We start from the raw sequence: 17,410 nt of genomic DNA on the forward strand, positions 1-17,410 counted from the left end.
ATTTCAACGTTCCGAACTTCTGGTCAGACTGGAGACATCGGCAAAGACTCCATGATTTTTGGGGGTTTTTTTTCCTCCTTCGCGTTAGGAGTTTGAGCCTGTCTGCCTACTACCACTTCCCCCCACCTCTCTGAACTCAAACTGCCTACTGTTTTTATGCCCCCCCCTACTACTAGAAGAGATGTTGCGAGTTTGTCTCTGATGTATCGTTATTTTCATGGAAAGTGTTCAACTGAGCTTCAATCTATGGTCCCCCCTCGCCAAACTTTCACAAGAAACACTCGTCTAGCTGTAAACACTATCAATAATTTCCCCCACTCTTTATCTGTGCCTAAACCTAAACGTAGATTCCATGAACAAAGCTTCTTTCTTAGAACTGCACGCCTGTGGAATTGTCTTCCGTTTTCCTGCTTTCCGGCTGACTACAATATGGTTGTCTTCAAGTCTAAAGTAAATAAGTTCTTGATGAGCCGTTCCATATAAGTTATTAAATTTACCAAATTTTCATTACTAATGATTACTATATTGACCAACTTCTACTGTACACTCTTTAACCCTTATCCTTGAGTGGCCTCTGGGCCTTGATAATGTGGTGTTGCCTTTGTAAAAAAAAAAAAAAAAAAAAAAAAAAAAATCTCTTTTTTTTTTTACCCCCTTCACCTGGTCGTTTTTTTTTTTTGTATCGCCATTTTTGCAAGTCATCATATCGGTTGGATTGACTTCATTTAATTTCAACGTTCCAAACTTTTGCATCCAAGCAACGCCGGGTATCCCCACTAGTTAGTAAATAAATTTGTCAAATTGAAATTATGAAAAATTACAAAATCATGTCTGCAAACTTTTAATATGCCAATTGCTTATAAAACACCTTTTTTGTATTTATACAGAAAAATTTGCTTGTGATAAAATTTAATTATTTTATGTGACGAAAGTTGAAAATAGTTTTTGAAAGACAATGCTTTTCTTTGTTTGAGAGGGGTTATTTACAGAATACATAATACTTCCCAAATCCGAGCCATCCCTGTAGGGAGAGAACATAGCTGTCCCAAACCTAATCGTTCTTTTAAATTAAAAGTTGTTTTTTTTGTTTTTTTTTTCTTTACTAGGCGCTAAATGGCAATCTCCTTTTAATGATGCAATATCCCCACATGTAGCCATAATTCGAATTTTAACTTCTAACAGAATCTTCAACTTAACCAAACTTCCATCACATAAAAACAAAATAGAAAAAAAGAAAATGCTAAATGGCTTTGAAAAGTTGCTTCAGAAATGGATTTTTTGCTTTCAACAAATACAGGTCATCAATTTTAAGGTTAGCTGGGTCTGTTCCATTTCCTCTACAGGATGGAGGGGGAAAGAAAACTACCTCCCACCTCTTCAATCCTGAAATGGGATATTCAAAGTCATTTTCATGTGAAAAAAATGGCATGATTACAAAGATCCATGAAAAATGTTGCAAAAATTTGAGCAAAAGTGAGAGAATCAGAGGCAGTCCAACTCATTTCAATAGATGGATGAAAGTTTGGAAAGGAAGGAAGTGGGAGAGGGGGGGGGCTGCAATGAAAGTAAATTATAACTAAGGATATTCTATTGTCATTAACCGTTTTTGTTTAACCAGTCAAGGCACTGTTTTGTTTAAAAAAAAAAAAAAAAAAAAGGTTTATTAAAAAACTTTTTTTCTTTTTTTTTTTTAAATCTTCATTTGTTTTTCATATAAACTTAATTCTTAAAATGTGACTGAAAATGAAAAAAAAATAAAAAATAAAAAAATGCTACTCCAAACTGAAGCATGACAGATTGATGAACAGTGCCTATCAGAGATACACTTGAAGAAAGGTGGGCTGATGGGAAGAGAGAGGGGATTTCAAATACTTAGATTTTTTTTTTTTTTTTCAAGTGAAAACCTTTTTCAAACTTTGTACATAAAAAAAATGTTTTCTTTTTAAAAAAAAAAAAATTCTTTGTTTATTTTTATTCCAGTGGCAGAGGGGATTTCTGGGGTTGTCCAATTACATTCACCTTTAAATCTAAATTAAGATTTTATACCAGTAACCTACTTGTCAACATTGCTATATGAAACTCATATCCAAATCAACCAAGAGAGAAAATTAAACATTTTATTCCAAGTACTTTGGAAAGATTCAAGGGATTACCAAACTACCAACCAACAAGTCAGAGACCACCCTAACCCTAACCAAACAAACAGGTGGGATCATCAATAACCTGCAAATGGCATCTCAGCTGTTTGACCCCAGAAAGAATTGCAAACCAAGACCCCAAACGGATTTTTGATAGAAAAAGAAAAAGAGGAAAACCAAAAAATGAACTGGAAACAACCAATCATGAGATTCAATCGCATCAGGATGAAGCTGGGAGGATGCTGTGGATCTGGTTTCAATCCAAAAGTGAAGTTATACTTTGTGCATGTATAAGAATTCCCAAGTCTCAGATAATTGGTGTGATAATATTAAGGTTAAAGCAAAACAGTGGTTTTGTAGAATATCTCATTGGTTGGATATGCAGTAATTTATTCGCAATCATTTGTTTTTTAACATTTAACTGTCATTTAATAATTTGTTTTTAATAAAATGTCACTTGAATATAAAGTAATGCTTTTAATAAGAACATTGTTTAAAGTCCAAACAAAAAGTCTTGTTTAATTTTCATATTAATAAAATTATCAGTCATAACCTTGCAAGTTTTTTGTTTATAACTTTTACAACACTAAATTTTTTTTTTTTTTTAAATCAAAAAATTATTGAAATTAAAAATAAAAAGATTAAAACATTTAAATCCTATGTATAAAGAATTTCAAAAGTTATAAACTATATTTTTAATTATTTTTAAATATGCCCTCCACCAAGACAATGTGAAGTAAATAGGACTAGTTACAAAATAAAACTTAATAGAAAAAAATATGAAAATTATGATAAACTGATAATTATCCACAACAAGCAAAAGCATATTTAGCTGACAAATTTTTTTTAATGAAAATTGTTCCAGACAAAGCATGAAGCCACTTGATATAAGAAGCTAAGAAAGAATGAAAGATAATTATCACAAAGACACGAGATGCCTATTGACGTTAGTCTTGGAAAAAAAAATAAATAAATAAAAAATCAAGGAACAAAAACAGCTACAGAAAGAGATTCCAAAAACTTGCAGCTCTTGGAAATAAACCACTAGAATAGGAAGCCGTATTATAACGAGGTATCAAAACAGCAAATTGAAGACGGATGAACAAACAAGCTGGAGCAAATGAAGCAGAAAATTCTGAAGAACACATGCCATAATAGTATTTATAGACTAGCAACATCATGTCTGCGAGAGAGGATGCAGAGAAGAAAAGGTGGAACGAATCAAATTACAGATAGGTTTCTGTATCTCATTAAGGACCCTCAAATACGACATTCACCAGCCCAAATATGACAACAGCACGCCATACAAGGTTTGATGAGACGTTTATAGCATGTGAGACAGTGTTTGGAGCATAGAGAACATACTTTACGAGAAGTTAAAAGAGCAATGGACCTAATATATCAACTCCAAGATTTGATAGGAAAGCTTGATTTCTGAAGAACAGCACCATCCATGAAAATCTAAAAAGGACGCGCTTACATTTGAAAGACACAGAGTTTTAACAAGATTAGACCAAACAAGTCATTTCAGAACTGAAATCATAAGCAAACTTCTAGATCAACTGCACATTCCATTTAATCCCAGAAAGATGAGCAAGAAGAAACACCAAAATAGAGAATGGTATCATCACAAGAAGATCACTGATATAGAAAAAAAAATAGTGTTGAGTCTACAATAGATAGAATCAGAGGAACACCAACACCAGCATTCATAGGGAAAGTGAAGAAAGAGACACTGAAGTTTGTGTAGAAGAGCAGAATGATATAATGTTGAAATGTCAACCACAATGACCCCATAACTTTTCTTTTTAACGCAAAGTTCAAAAGATCACTGAAGCTAAGGATTAGCATGTTAGGCAGTCAAACAGATTTAGAATATTGGTTTGTTACCGCTTAGAAATGGGTTATTTAAGAGGACAACTCAACTAGTTTTTGTTTACATTGGATTTAAAAACTGATGTTATAATCAGCCAGGAAGCAACCCTGTGGTACGGTGTTCTACAAACGAGCAGTCCTAAGAAAGAAACTTTGCTTATGGAAATTCTACCTCATTCTGGATATACAGAGGGAAAAAGTGAATTTATTGAGAGTAGTTGTGGTTAGATAAATTTTTGTGATAAATGTTTGGCAGGGGAGGAGGACCATAGATTGAAGATTAATGGAGCATCGGCCATGAAAAAAATGAGCAGAAAACGACTAGCAACGTTTTTTTTTTTCTGGGAGAACAAGGCCGTAGAGTGGAGAAGAGAACATTGCCCACTAGATTTCAAAGTCCGTTTTGTCCTGACAAGGCAGGAAAAGGTGCTTCAAGCAGCAACCCCCACCCCCTCACATGTGTCATCTTATACAGTCAACAGATTACACCAGGAGTGAGATACTTTTTAGAGCAGTGGAATGATTCAAATTTTTCCAGCCATCTTGGCAACAAGTTAGATGTAAGCCTAACATTTCAAACCTGGATTGAAGACATTCTCCTGAATTATTCATAAACCAACAAATTCATAAGAATTTAAATAATTTACTTGATATTCAGATAAGATTAGGTTAATATCTCAATAATGCCCAAATTACTAAACCTCAAAATGTGATATTTGTTGGGTTATTAAACAAATTTGGAACATTATATATATATTAAATTATATAAATTATAGGTAGATATGACATGAAAATTTGTGTTTTGGTTAAAGTACAAATGAAACATTAGCCATAGTTTATACTTATACTTTAAATTATCTATATTAAGTAGATGCCCGTTATATTTTTCTTTCCCTTTGATGAGCTAAAGTGTTTGCCATTTGCATGAAAACCAAAATCTGAAGTTCTCAGTTCATTTTAAATCACATCTTAACTCTTTATATTATTCTTATTCGAATGTATTAATCTATAAACCATATTTATTTTGTTTAAATCTACAGGGTGGCCCATAAATGTTTACCCATAGGAAAACTTTAATAAAATTAAAACTAGAAAGGAAAATGAAAAAATACTTGATCACTATTGTTTAGAAGTATATTCCAAACAAAGTAAAAAGATTAAATTTCAAAATGGCCGCCTTTTTCTTTGATCATTAGCTTGATACGTGCTGCCACTGAAGCGCAAGAACGCCGCACCACTTCTTTGTCCAACTTGGCCCAAGCAGAATGGAGGGTGGCCTTCAGGGAGTTCAAATTGGGGTAGGAACATCTCAAAACGTTGCTCTCCAAAATGGACCAGATAGCGAAGTCCATAGGATTGATATCTGGACTTGATGGCGGCCACATTTGCTTGTCCCAGAAGCCTGGGAAATGGTTTTTGCACCACTGTCGAGCCACATTCGCTGTGTGAGCTGGAGCACCGTCCTGTGTGAAGATGAAATCATCTCCAAATGATTCAGTGGGCCATGGCAGAACCTTTTCCTCCAACATATTCAAATAAACTTGACTATTGACTTTCACGTCTTCCTCAATCACAATCAACGGAGATTTGCTCCCATCGGATGCAACAGCAGCCCAAACCGTGATTGAAGCAAGCTTCTGGCGTTTCAAATGGCTTCTGGCGTTGACTGACAAGTCTTTTGAACTTTTGGCATAAACCCTATCATTCTGCTTATTGGTCACAGCCTCCACCGTGAACATCTCATCAGACCTTTCCTGCGGCTCACTCCATCTCTTGCAACATCAACTTGCCCCTGTGCAGCCATTTCTGCTTCAAGGGTTCCGAGATTAACTTTTTTGTATGGACTTAACTGAAGATCATTTTTAACAATCCTTTGCATCGAAGATCTTGAGATCTTTGCCTCTTTCGCAATTTTCCTCACACTTCTGTGGATTTCGCTCCATCTTTTTCACTGCAGAAACAACACTTTTGGTGCGAATTGAGCGCAGTCTGCCTGGAATTGGTTTACCAGAGGTTGTGTCTATCTCTTGAAACGGTTTCCAGGCATTGAAAACTGTTTTTCGACAAACCTTGAGCTGTTTAACGATGCACTTGTTGCTAATGTCTGCAGTCTTGAGAGCGACAATCTGGACGCGCTTAACCTTATCAGTCATAACTTACCGAATACCCGAAAGAAATGAATGAAACATCAGTTGAACAGATACATAGAGGTTTAATGAAAGAAACTTTCAAATTCCTTTGGTAAATAATCAACCCGAATTCATGGGTAAATCTTTATGGGCCAGCCTGTAATAGATACTAACCTTAAATTTACACGTCATGCTCATAATTAAGTTCCTCCCCCCCCCCCCAACTTTATCGATCATAACAAGTCGGTAATCAGTAAGGCTATAACAGCAGCATATTCATTATTTTGAATCTAGTATATATCAGACAGTTAGACACAGTTAATCAACCGGAAACCACATCACTATATAAAAGCATATAAGATATCAACGGATACACACTCGAGAGTCAAAACAATGAAAAGAATATGCTGTTGTCATAGCCCTAATAATCACATCTTCCAATCGTAGTTCTATTTTGGTGAGGTGTGTAATTTTATAGCACATACTAATTATCTTTAGTACTAACTTTTTTTTTTTTTTTTTTTTTACATAGGCATCACCACTTATGAAGACCCAGAGACCACTCGAGGATAAGGGTTAAGAGTGTACAGTAGTCAATTGGACAATATAGTAATCGTTAGTAATGGAAATTCAGTAAATTTGTTAAATTAAGTGGAACGGCTCATCAAGAACTTGTTTACGTTGGACTTGAAGACAACCATATTGTAGTCAGCTGGAAAGCAGGAAAACGGAAGACAGTTCCACAGGCGTGCAGTTCTAAGAAAGAAGCTTTGTTCATGGAATCTACATTTAGCTTTAAGCACAGATAAAGAGTGGGGGAAATTATTGATAGTGTTTTCAGCTAGACAAGTGTTTCTTGTGAAAGTTTGGCAGGGGGGGGGGGGGACCAGTCAAGCACTTTCCATAAAAATAACAATAAAGCAGAGACAAACTCGCAACATCTCTTCTGTGAGATAGAGGTTGCAGGGAAGAGAAAAGGACATCTCCTACAAGGCTACAAAGTCTATTTTGAACTCTATCAAGGCAGGATAAGTCCTTTCTAGCAACTCCTGCCGATGTGGCAACAGTACTCCATCCTTGGACATACTTGGTTCTTATATAGATAGAGAATTAATTGCATCAGCAGTGAGATATCTACTGGATCGATAGAAGGAGACCACCATTTTTCCAGCGGCCTTGGCAACAGATTTGATGTAAGTGTTCCATTTCAGATCAGGAGTAAAGGTCAAGCTCAGAAGCTTGTCAAAGCATGAGGCCTCCCCAAGACAAGCCATTCATTTCACTTGATGCCAGATGGGAATCAGGGTGTTGATGATGTAAAAATAAAAGCTTGGTTTTAGATGCATTAAAAGTAACCAGCCACTCCTTTCCCCATTGTACCACGTTCTCAAGATCAGAGGAGAGAGAATCGGAGAGAACTTTGTCGTTTACGGTCTTAGATGTGCTACCATAGATCATAGTGTCATCAGCATAAATGCCTACGAATGATGCAAGGATGTGATTTAGAAGATCATTCATGTAGATCAGGACCCCTGAGAGACTCCAGCATTTATACTGTGAGCTTCTGAAGAAAAAGAAGGCCAGAGGATAAGTTGGCCGAAACGCAGTGAAACAACAACTATGAAGAGGAGGATAACAGTTCACACAAAAACAAACTCAATCCTAACCACCAATGCATGGGGGGGTAGAAATATCTGGCTTTGAACCAATGTGTGAGGCATCCTCTCAGTACTAATGGATCTGTACATCTCGTCAGGTCATCCATCTAGGAGAAGGAAAACTGATATGTAACTGACCTGATATGTCTTGGTATCAAACAAACGAGCGAGAGAGACCTCTCCAGTCCTGGTTGACAACTTCCCTATTAGCTAGGAGCAAAAGTGTGATCACAAGGATTCATTAGAGACACCAAGTGGTTGGCCTTGTTTTCTGACTTGTTCACCACTTCCAGCTCATTCCCTTCTCTTAAAACTGGGCATCTTGGGTATATTTTTTTGCCAGGTATGCTCATGTGATTGGACTGGGCCACAACTATATCTGATAATGAGACCTCAGCTTGCAGGCTTTGGGGAGTGTGGAGCTACCCTTTAATTGCCATTGCTCCCAGGTCCACTCTGACCCGGACCGGTAGTACCTGTTAGGGTCCCAACTATGGGTTAAATAGAAACCGACTTAAAAAAAATAATATATATATATATATATATATATATTCTATTAAAAAATTGTTCTTCAAAATCACTGGATTCGGCATTAAATAACCTGAAAAGGGTTGATATGCGGTAAAACAAACACAACCAACTAACTCTTGTCTGACAGGTTTGAAGGAACTAGTTTGACATCATGTCTGACTACTGTATTCCGACTGACAGTACAGGAGTCCTAACTTTTAGTAGTGCATAGAGGGGCTGCTCTGTCAACAGTTGTATAATATCAAAGTTTGTAGTTCCATGTCACACATAGAAAGGGGCCCTGCACTCATCTTCGGATGGGCATTTCCGAGGCCACGTTCCTGTGGACAAGAAGTCTGTTGATGATCTACTTGTGTTGCATGTTAGAGTCTATGCATATCTACTTAGTCCAACACCTTTCACTCTAAAACTTAAACTGAGAGCATAGATGTAGCACCCAACTACATGTATTTGGTGACTTTAATGTCCACCACAGTAATTGGTTTGACTTCTCTTGTTACAGACACAGTTGGTAGCATCACACATAGCTTTTCCATATCCCATTCCTGACACAGACAGTAACGTTCCCCACCAGTCTCTCACAGTGACAGGATCAGTAAGCCTCAATTCTAAACCTTTTTCTGACCACAGTCAGTATGGAACAGTATGCAAATGAGACCACCGAATGGTTCAAAACAGCAATTGAAGCACACGTTCCCATGCGGAAGTTCAAAAGCAAACCAAACTCCTCAACGGTTTACTTCTATTTGCGCAGCTGCCATTGCTCAAAGGCAGTATACTGCAGATTTATTCAACATAAGTTTAGTAAATAGACAAAAGTTTATAGAAGCTAGAAATAATTGTAAGAGCAAAATAGAAATTAGAAACATTATTTCTGGAAAATTTATAACAGTGTAGTAAATAATGGGCACTCAACAATTTGCCCACTATCCAACAACCTTGAGATTCTTTGCACGGCAACTGAGAAGGATAGTCTGCTTGCCCGACAGTTTGCCTCCAACTCTACTTTGAACCCAGCAAACCACTCCCTCCCAAATTTTCTTTTGCAGACAGAAACCACAATAGTAATCCGAGAATCATCCCTTCAAGTTTGTGATAAAAAATCTAGACACTTCAAAAGCATATGGAACCGATCTCATCCCGACAATATTACTACAAAAATATTCCGCTGAGGTTGCTCCAGTTCTCTCCAAATTCTTCAACAAATGGCACACCGAATCTTACTTTCCTGATGGTTGGAAAACTGCTTCTGTGGTACAAGCTTATAAGAATTCTTGCAAAAAAAATAAAATAAAACTAACCTATTAAATTATTGCCTCATTCACCTCCTCTCTTTTCGCCAAAATCTTATGGCCCCGAAGCCACTCGAGGATAAGGTTATTGTGTGTACAGTGCATTAGTGTTGGAGTTTCATAAAGTGTCTTACTTAAGGGGGCAGTTCATCAGGAATTTGTTTACATTCGACTTGAAGACATCCAGGTTGTAGTCAGGTGGGAAACAGGCAACCAGAACAGAGTTCCACAGGTGTGCAGTTCTAAGAAAGAAGCTTTGTTCATGGAATCTACATTTTGATTTTGGCACAGATAAGAGTGGGAAAAATTTTTGACAGTGGTTTCAGCTAGGCGGGTGTTTATCGTGAAAGATTGGGGGGGGGGGCAAAGATGGAGTTCAGATGAGCACCTGCCATCGTAGTAACGATAAAACAAAGACAGGCTCGCAACGTCTCTCCTGTGGGAGAGAGGTTGCAGGGAAGAGAAAAGGGCATCACCCACTAGGCCACGAAGCCTATTTTGTACTCTGTCAAGGCAGGATAGGCTGTTTTTTAGCAGCTCCTGTACAGATGTGGTAGCAGTACTCCATCCTTAGACGTACTTGGCTTTTATACAGAGAGAGTTGCATCAGGGGTGAGATATCTTCTGGAGCAGTAGAAGGATCCTACCATTTTTCCAGCGACCTTTACAACTGACTTGATGTACGTGTTCCATTTCAGGTCAGGAGTAAAGGTCAAGCCCAGAAGCTTATCAAAACATGGAGCTTCCCCTAGATGAGAGCTACCCATTTCAATTGATGCCAGATGGGGATCAGAGCGTTGATGATGTAAAGATAGAAGCTTGGTTTTAGATGAATTAAAAGTAACCAGCCACCTCCTTCCCCACTGTACCACGCGCTAAAGATCAGAGGAGAGAGAATCTGAGAGAACCTTGTCATTTACAGCCTTTGACGTGTTGCCATAGATGGTCGTGTCATCAGCATAGATGTCAACAAATGATTTAAGTATGTGTTTTGGGAGATCATTGATGTATATCAGGAAGAGAGTTGGGCCTAGGACGGACCCCTGAGGGACTCCAGCATTAATATTGAGGACCTCTGATTTCTGCCCATCAACCACTACTCTTATGAGCCTATCAGAGAGAAAGGATTTAATGATCGAGAAAACATTTCCAGTTATACCGTAGCTGGAAATCTTGTGAAGTAGTCCCTTATGCCATACCTTATCGAAGGCCTTTGATATGTCAAGAGCAATTGCCCGAGAGAGGAAACCTTTTTCAAGAGATTCGCTAATCCTATGAGATATAACAGTTAACACATCTGCTGTAGATCTGGCAGAATGGAAACCATATTGCATGTCACTAAGAAGGTTATTTCTGCTGAGGTGGTTGACTACTTCTCTAATATGGATTCCAGCAACTTACTCATGACACACAGGAGACTTATCAGTCTGTACTGAGAGGGAGATGATTTATCACCTGAATTCTTAAATATACGGCATACTGATGAGGTTTTCCAGGGTGTTGGGAAGCACTTCTCTTTAAGGCAACACTTAAAGAGTTTTGTAAGTATGGGGGCAAGTTCTGGTTGAAGCTTTTTAGCACAATGATTGGAATGCCGTCAGGGCCAGTTGCTTTACTGGGATCAAGGTTCTTGATTAGCTTCGCGACCTCACGCACAGATATTTGTACGTTGCAGAGCGTGTTGTCCGTTATAGGAGGAAATACGGGGAGTTGATGGCCTTCATCGCATAGGGTAGAATTAGCTGCAAAGTTCTTGGCAAATAGTTTGGCCTCGCCTGATGCTGTCGAGATGACCTCAGTTCCATTGATGATGGTTGGGATAGAACGCTATTTGCTATTTGCCAAAACTGGTGGGAACCAAGCCACTGCCCAGCTACTTTGGATTTAACAGGCTGAGCATATAGCTCTCTTGCATTTTTTTATTACTTTTTTGCAATGGTTGCTGGCAGTTCTGAAGGCAGCTTTAGTCTCAGTGCATCTATTATGTTGCTAGCTATGGAAAAAGTGATTTCTGTGCGCGATGGCAGCAGCACATTCTGGGGAGAACCATGGCTGGCTGTTATGTTTTCGTTGGAATTTTTTGGATGGCATAAATCGGCCTATGCCTACAATTAGCTATTCGGTCAGGTCTGATACTATGGAGGACACATCCTTTTTAAACATGGAATGCAAGGGTAGATCGGATATAAGTGTACGGAGCTATCCCAGTCAGCCATAGAGTATCGATATACAGTATGGTGGAGAGGTATGTCTGAAGACATATTGCATTTTGTTTTCATCTTAACTGATACAGCCGAGTGGTCGGAAAATCCCAGAGGAGACAGAACAGAACTTGAACATAGCTCAGGGGAAATTGTGAGAAAAAGGTCTAGAAGGCTAGCATACTGACCGGAAGTATAGGGCACTCGGGTGGGTTCGTGAACAATCTGGGTGAGGTCATAGGCAATGGCAAAATCATGACAGAACCTCCCCTTGTCATCTGTCTTGTTAGAGTGGGCCAGTCATTCCACATTGTGGAAATTGAAGTCACCACAAATATGGATGTTAGCTGAAGGGTGAGCAGACAGGATGTGGTCAATTTTTTTAGATATGCTCTTAAAGATAGTAACTCCGCTATTGTGTGGGCGATAGAGAGCAAATATAAATGCAGTGGTGTAAGCAAGTGCAACCCAGAAGCACATATAAGGTAAATTAAGGTCTTCCCTGGAGATATCCCTACCACACGGAAAGCCATCTTTAATGTAGGCACATATTCCATGCCCACGGTGATCTTGGGGGTCAGATTCGTCAAGGGAAGTGGTCGGCCTTATGCCAGTTTCGCTTAGGAAGAATATGTTTGGTTTCGTCTCCTGTAATTGGGTTTCAACCTCTGGAAGGTTGGAAAGTAGACCCCTGATGTTGGAGAAGGAGACATGGTAGTAGCTACTTAACTTCTGTTTGACCAACAGTATGGATTTAAGCAAGCCTGTTCTACTGCAGATATCTTAACTAATCTCTGAATGTCTATACCGTGCATTAGATAAGGCAGAGGAGGCTAGGCCAGTAGCTCTAGATATATTAATATAGTCAAATCTTCCTTAAAAGAAAAATTTAGGTTGTCCTCAACTAACGTACATCAAAACAACATGATATAAATGTGAGCATGCCTCAGGAGTCAATCTTTGAACTTTTATTATCCTCTTATTCATAAATGATCTCCCTGATAAAATTGTCTTTGAGATGGGTATATTTGGGTTTGACAATGAATGCCCTGGAAAAGTCACTTGACTAATATTAAGTTTTAAAATATGCAAACGGAGAAATGATTTGCGGTGATTTTAAAATGGTACCTCTTTTATCGTAAATTGAACTTATTATAAGAAAACCTTAAAATAAAATGGTGAGGTACATTCGGGCTTGAAAAGGAGATCATTCGATCTGTAGTTAAATGCCCTATCACTTATTATCCCCAGATTTTAAGAAATCTGTTTTTGTTTTAAAGAAATGATTTGCTCAAATTTTATTATTTCATTTGGCTGGTGTAACAAAATATCTTTGTAAAAATTCTTTTATCTACAAGATAGAAAAGTTATTTTTAAGATCGGCTTTTTTTCGATTTCCGATACTCATCAGATGAATTTTCGTACAAAACATATCTAAGAACACTGCTAGACATAAATTGCTTTGTGTGAAATTTGCAAAAGATAGGCTCAGCTGTTTTGGAATGTATGAGGAACTCACACAAAGTAACTTTTATATGATAGTAGAGATAGAGATTAAAAAAATAACTGAAAATTCACAGATAATAATGAAGCCTTTAAACTGGCAATTGAAAAGTTGGTAATCTGAGCCAATTTCTTTTAACCGGATCATTATAGGATGATTGAAACTGAAGATACACGTAAACGAGGTCATTGTGCCAATTCAAGAAAAGGTCAGTTTTACAAATTAAGGAAGAGGAGGGGGGGCACATGACAAAAAAAAAAAAAAAAAAAAAAAAAAAAATTTTTTTTGTAATAATGTGGCAATAACTACATTTCTATTTTAACAAATATCATGCAACCATTTTGTGTTGGTGTTTTTCGCGTCTACAAAACTTACGTATTGTTCTATTTATTAATCAAATATCTGTCGAAATAAAAAGGTTAAAACAATTTTTTGGTGGACGTGTACGACAGTGCCCACTCCTCTAAAAATTTTAACTTTTCCCACCCCCGATGATTATCATAGATTACAGACTTAATGTTAGAAAAAAATTGGGGGGAAAAAGAAAAAAAATTTAATAACTAAGAGAGGGGTTCACTTTTTCGTTATAACGTTCTACTTCATTGGTATCTGACTTGCTGTCCAGTTCTTTACCGACGTGACACGTGATTAGAACTCTTTTTGAAGCGTCATTATTTTTTTTTTTTTCAAAATTTTTTCTGCTAATATGATTAACAAGTCTATGATAATCATTGGAAAAAACTTAAGGTGAAAAACGTATATTTTTAGGGGATGGGCACTCTAGTACAGGTCTGCTAAACTTTTTTTTTTAAGCCCTTTAAAAAGAAAATTAAATCTATTATGATGCATGTCAGTTTCTTCATAAACAAAAACATTTTAATCTTAACAGTTGAAACAAGGGAGGTAACTATTTTACTAAAGTTGAAAAAAAAAATTCTTTCAATTATTCAAATGTTTTATGAAAAATTACAATATTGCTGCACTTTTTTTTCTTTTTACACAGGAATCACCACCTATCAAGGCCCAGAGGCCACTCAAGGATAAGGGTTAATTGGTATACATTAGTCAATGTGATTATAGCATAGTAAACATAAGTAGTGGGAATTTTCTAAATTTGGTTACTTAGGGGGACGGTTCATCAAGAACTTGTTTACATTGGACTTGAAGACAAGCAGATTGTAGTCTTATATAACTATTAGTGATGGGACGATTGCAATATTATTCCAGATTCCGGTACATTTACCGATTCTGTACCAAATTCCCCATTCCGATTCCAAGTCTTCATAAATCTCTAAATATTTATAAAAATGATATATTTCCACGATTACTGTAAAGACACATTGTTACATGTGCAGACATTCTCTCAAATACATTTTGTTATTAATCTTATGAGACTGTTACATTGAAGTAGTTAAAAAAAATCATTTTCTAACAATCCTAAGTAAAATAGAATTACTTTCCTTGAAGGTTGAATTAAGATTTCAAATTACCGTTGTTTTTGTGTTTAACTAAGTCAAATTTTATGATGAAAGAGACGTCAGATTTTTGGTCGGCCGTGCTTTTTGATCCAGCATAAAAGGGAGACAACTCAATCCAAACAGATCAAAATCAGCATTATAATGGATTCAATTTAGTATTAGAATTGCTAAAAATTTTGAATTTTTATTTTATTAGTTTTAAAATAAAATACTTGGCCAATTTACGTGATTTTTTGAATGACATCATTCCGTGATGGGTTAAGATTTTTACAGTATTTTTTTAATAAGTGTAATTCTGAATAAGCAGCAAAAATTCAAAGTAGAATTTGAATTTATACGAAAAAAAAAATAAATAAATAAAAAACCCGAGTAATATAGTTTGAGATCATAAAATCATTTTGTGAATGGCATCAACAGTGAAGCCGAAGCCGTTCATTTTGGAGTTTTTAAATCACATTTGTATCCAAAATATAAATTTAAAGATATTTATAAAGATGTAATTAATGTTAAATTTTAACCACATGTTAATATAAAAAAAAAAAAAAAAAAAAAAAATTGGTTCTCCTGGTTCTTTTGTCTTTGAATTTTTGGTCTTAATTTTAATCATGTGATTATGGTGTCACTAAAATGTGACTTTTCAGTGTCAGAGACTATTTTGCAACTCAAAATACAAAGATTTTGGATACTTATGTATTTTTGGTACGGTGCTGAAATAATTTTATTTTGAAAGCCATTCCTTAGCTTCAGCCTTACAATTGAAAAACAAAAAAGATATCATGAAACTTGAATTTAACCTGAAAAACGCGCTCTCATAGAAACGTGTTTTTCCACTAAAAAAAAAAAAAAAAAAAAAAAAAAACTACTCGATCAAATTAAGTGAATTTTTTTTTTTTTTCTCAGAGATCTTCAGTTCAAAACGAATACATACAATATAACCTTTTTTGATATTTTCCTTTTTTAATGTCTTGATTAAACTGTACAAGCACCAGAAGAACGGCCGCAAAGTGGGGTATCAATTTAATAGAAAGTTATAATTGAAAAGCGATCCCCAATGATAAAAGTTATTAAATAAACTTTTTAAAAAAAAAAAAAAATCCTGATATGAAAGTTAAGTCTGTTATCGACAATAACCCGCAGAGAAAAAAAAAAAAAAAAAAAAAACGTGAAAAGGAATTAATTTTACGCCAGAGGGAAAGCTCGTTCAGGTTCGCCTGTAAATTTGAAAATATTTATAAAGATGTAATTTAATGTTAAATTTTAACCACGTGTTGACTGTTGATATAGAAAAGAAAATGAAACCAGGCGCCGGTGTCAGTAACATTTTTACCTTTCCGGCGTGAAAGGGTTAGAGCGAGGTCACCTCGGTTAGAGGCTATTTTGCCACCTAAAATAGCCATCTGCCCAGTGTTTTTGTATTATTTTTTTAGTTTTTTTTTTTTTACTCATTTTCTACACTTGACATCTTTAGGGTTCAGCTCGTCGCCATTTCTCTAGTTCACACTTATCGCTGAACACCGTTTTGTTTTTCGAACCAAATAAACGTTTTAGAGTAAAACCACTAAAAACATTTCCAGATAGAAGAGTAACTTATTTTGTCTTCGATAACATTTGTTATATTTTTTAATTTTTTACCACTTTTTCGTACCTCTTTGGATTGTAAAATAGCCTACACTTTTTTTTTAATCAAATTGTTAGGTGAAAGTACAGAATAACTACAAAACACTTTTAACTCCCCATATTAAGAATGACTTTCTAAACAACGTTATTATTTCAGCACGGTATAATAAGTGCATTTTGAAATAAAATCAAATTTATTGTGAATTTTTACTTTATTAGATCTGAAATTTTCGAGACAGAAATCAGTGAAAAACGCTACACAGGATGTTTTTCGATGGCTAAAATATAATTATCACCAAAAAATAAAAAATAAATAAATAAAAAAAGTAAAACACTAAATTATTGCATATTATGTCTTTAAAAGGTTTTAAATGTGTGAATTATTATTATTTACACTTTTAAATTAATATTCATGTTTCTTTTCTGTCTTCGTTGAAACTAAATCATTTAAACAGAAAATAGAGAGAAAAAAATGCCGAATCATTTAGCAGACATATTCCGACGGTGAATTCGGTTTTGTAAAAACTACAGCAATTAAACATTTTACGAAAGAATTGCTGGACTTGGTTATTTACTTACTGGTTTGATGTCGGGAAGAAAACAAATGCTTAAAGATTAATGCAGACTGATTGCAAATAAATAGTCAATCGAGAAATTTCGTTTCCGTAAAATGATGTCGGGTATTAAAATTTTAGGGAAAAGTGTTTCGTGACTTACAAAAAGAAGAGTTCCACTTAACCTGCAGAGTTGTCTCCCTTTTCGATCTACTTGCAGATGCATCTCGATACATTTTATTACGAATTTAAATCCTTCGTCGTCACTTTTGGCCTATAACGTCACATTTTTTATTATTTATTCGCAACAAAGAAAGCAATTATATACTTTTACAAATTAAGTACATTACCTTCAAAAGTGTAAGAAATAAAGGTCATCCTGTCTATCCAACTAAAAACGTACATTGTTGGAGAATATGTACCGGAAATAATT

General features: G+C 35.9%; 1 protein-coding gene across 2 annotated transcripts in view; it reads right to left on the reverse strand.

The window, feature by feature from the left end:
• LOC145252792 (transmembrane protein 33-like) overlaps positions 1–17,247 on the reverse strand; it is a 66,935-nt gene extending 49,688 nt beyond the window's left edge. Inside the window, exon 1 of one of the 2 annotated variants that reach the window (XM_080112752.1) lies at positions 17,141–17,247. The gene's annotated coding sequence lies outside the window, so the exon portion shown is untranslated. Of the gene's footprint in view, positions 1–17,002 lie in introns of both variants that reach the window. The other variant, XM_080112742.1, reaches the window with a different exon arrangement.
• Positions 17,248–17,410: the final 163 nt, after the last annotated feature.

This window comes from Euprymna scolopes, chromosome 3 (genome assembly GCF_053919585.1).
Source record: "Euprymna scolopes isolate OS-2025 chromosome 3, ASM5391958v1, whole genome shotgun sequence".
Taxonomy (NCBI): Eukaryota; Metazoa; Mollusca; class Cephalopoda; order Sepiida; family Sepiolidae; genus Euprymna; species Euprymna scolopes.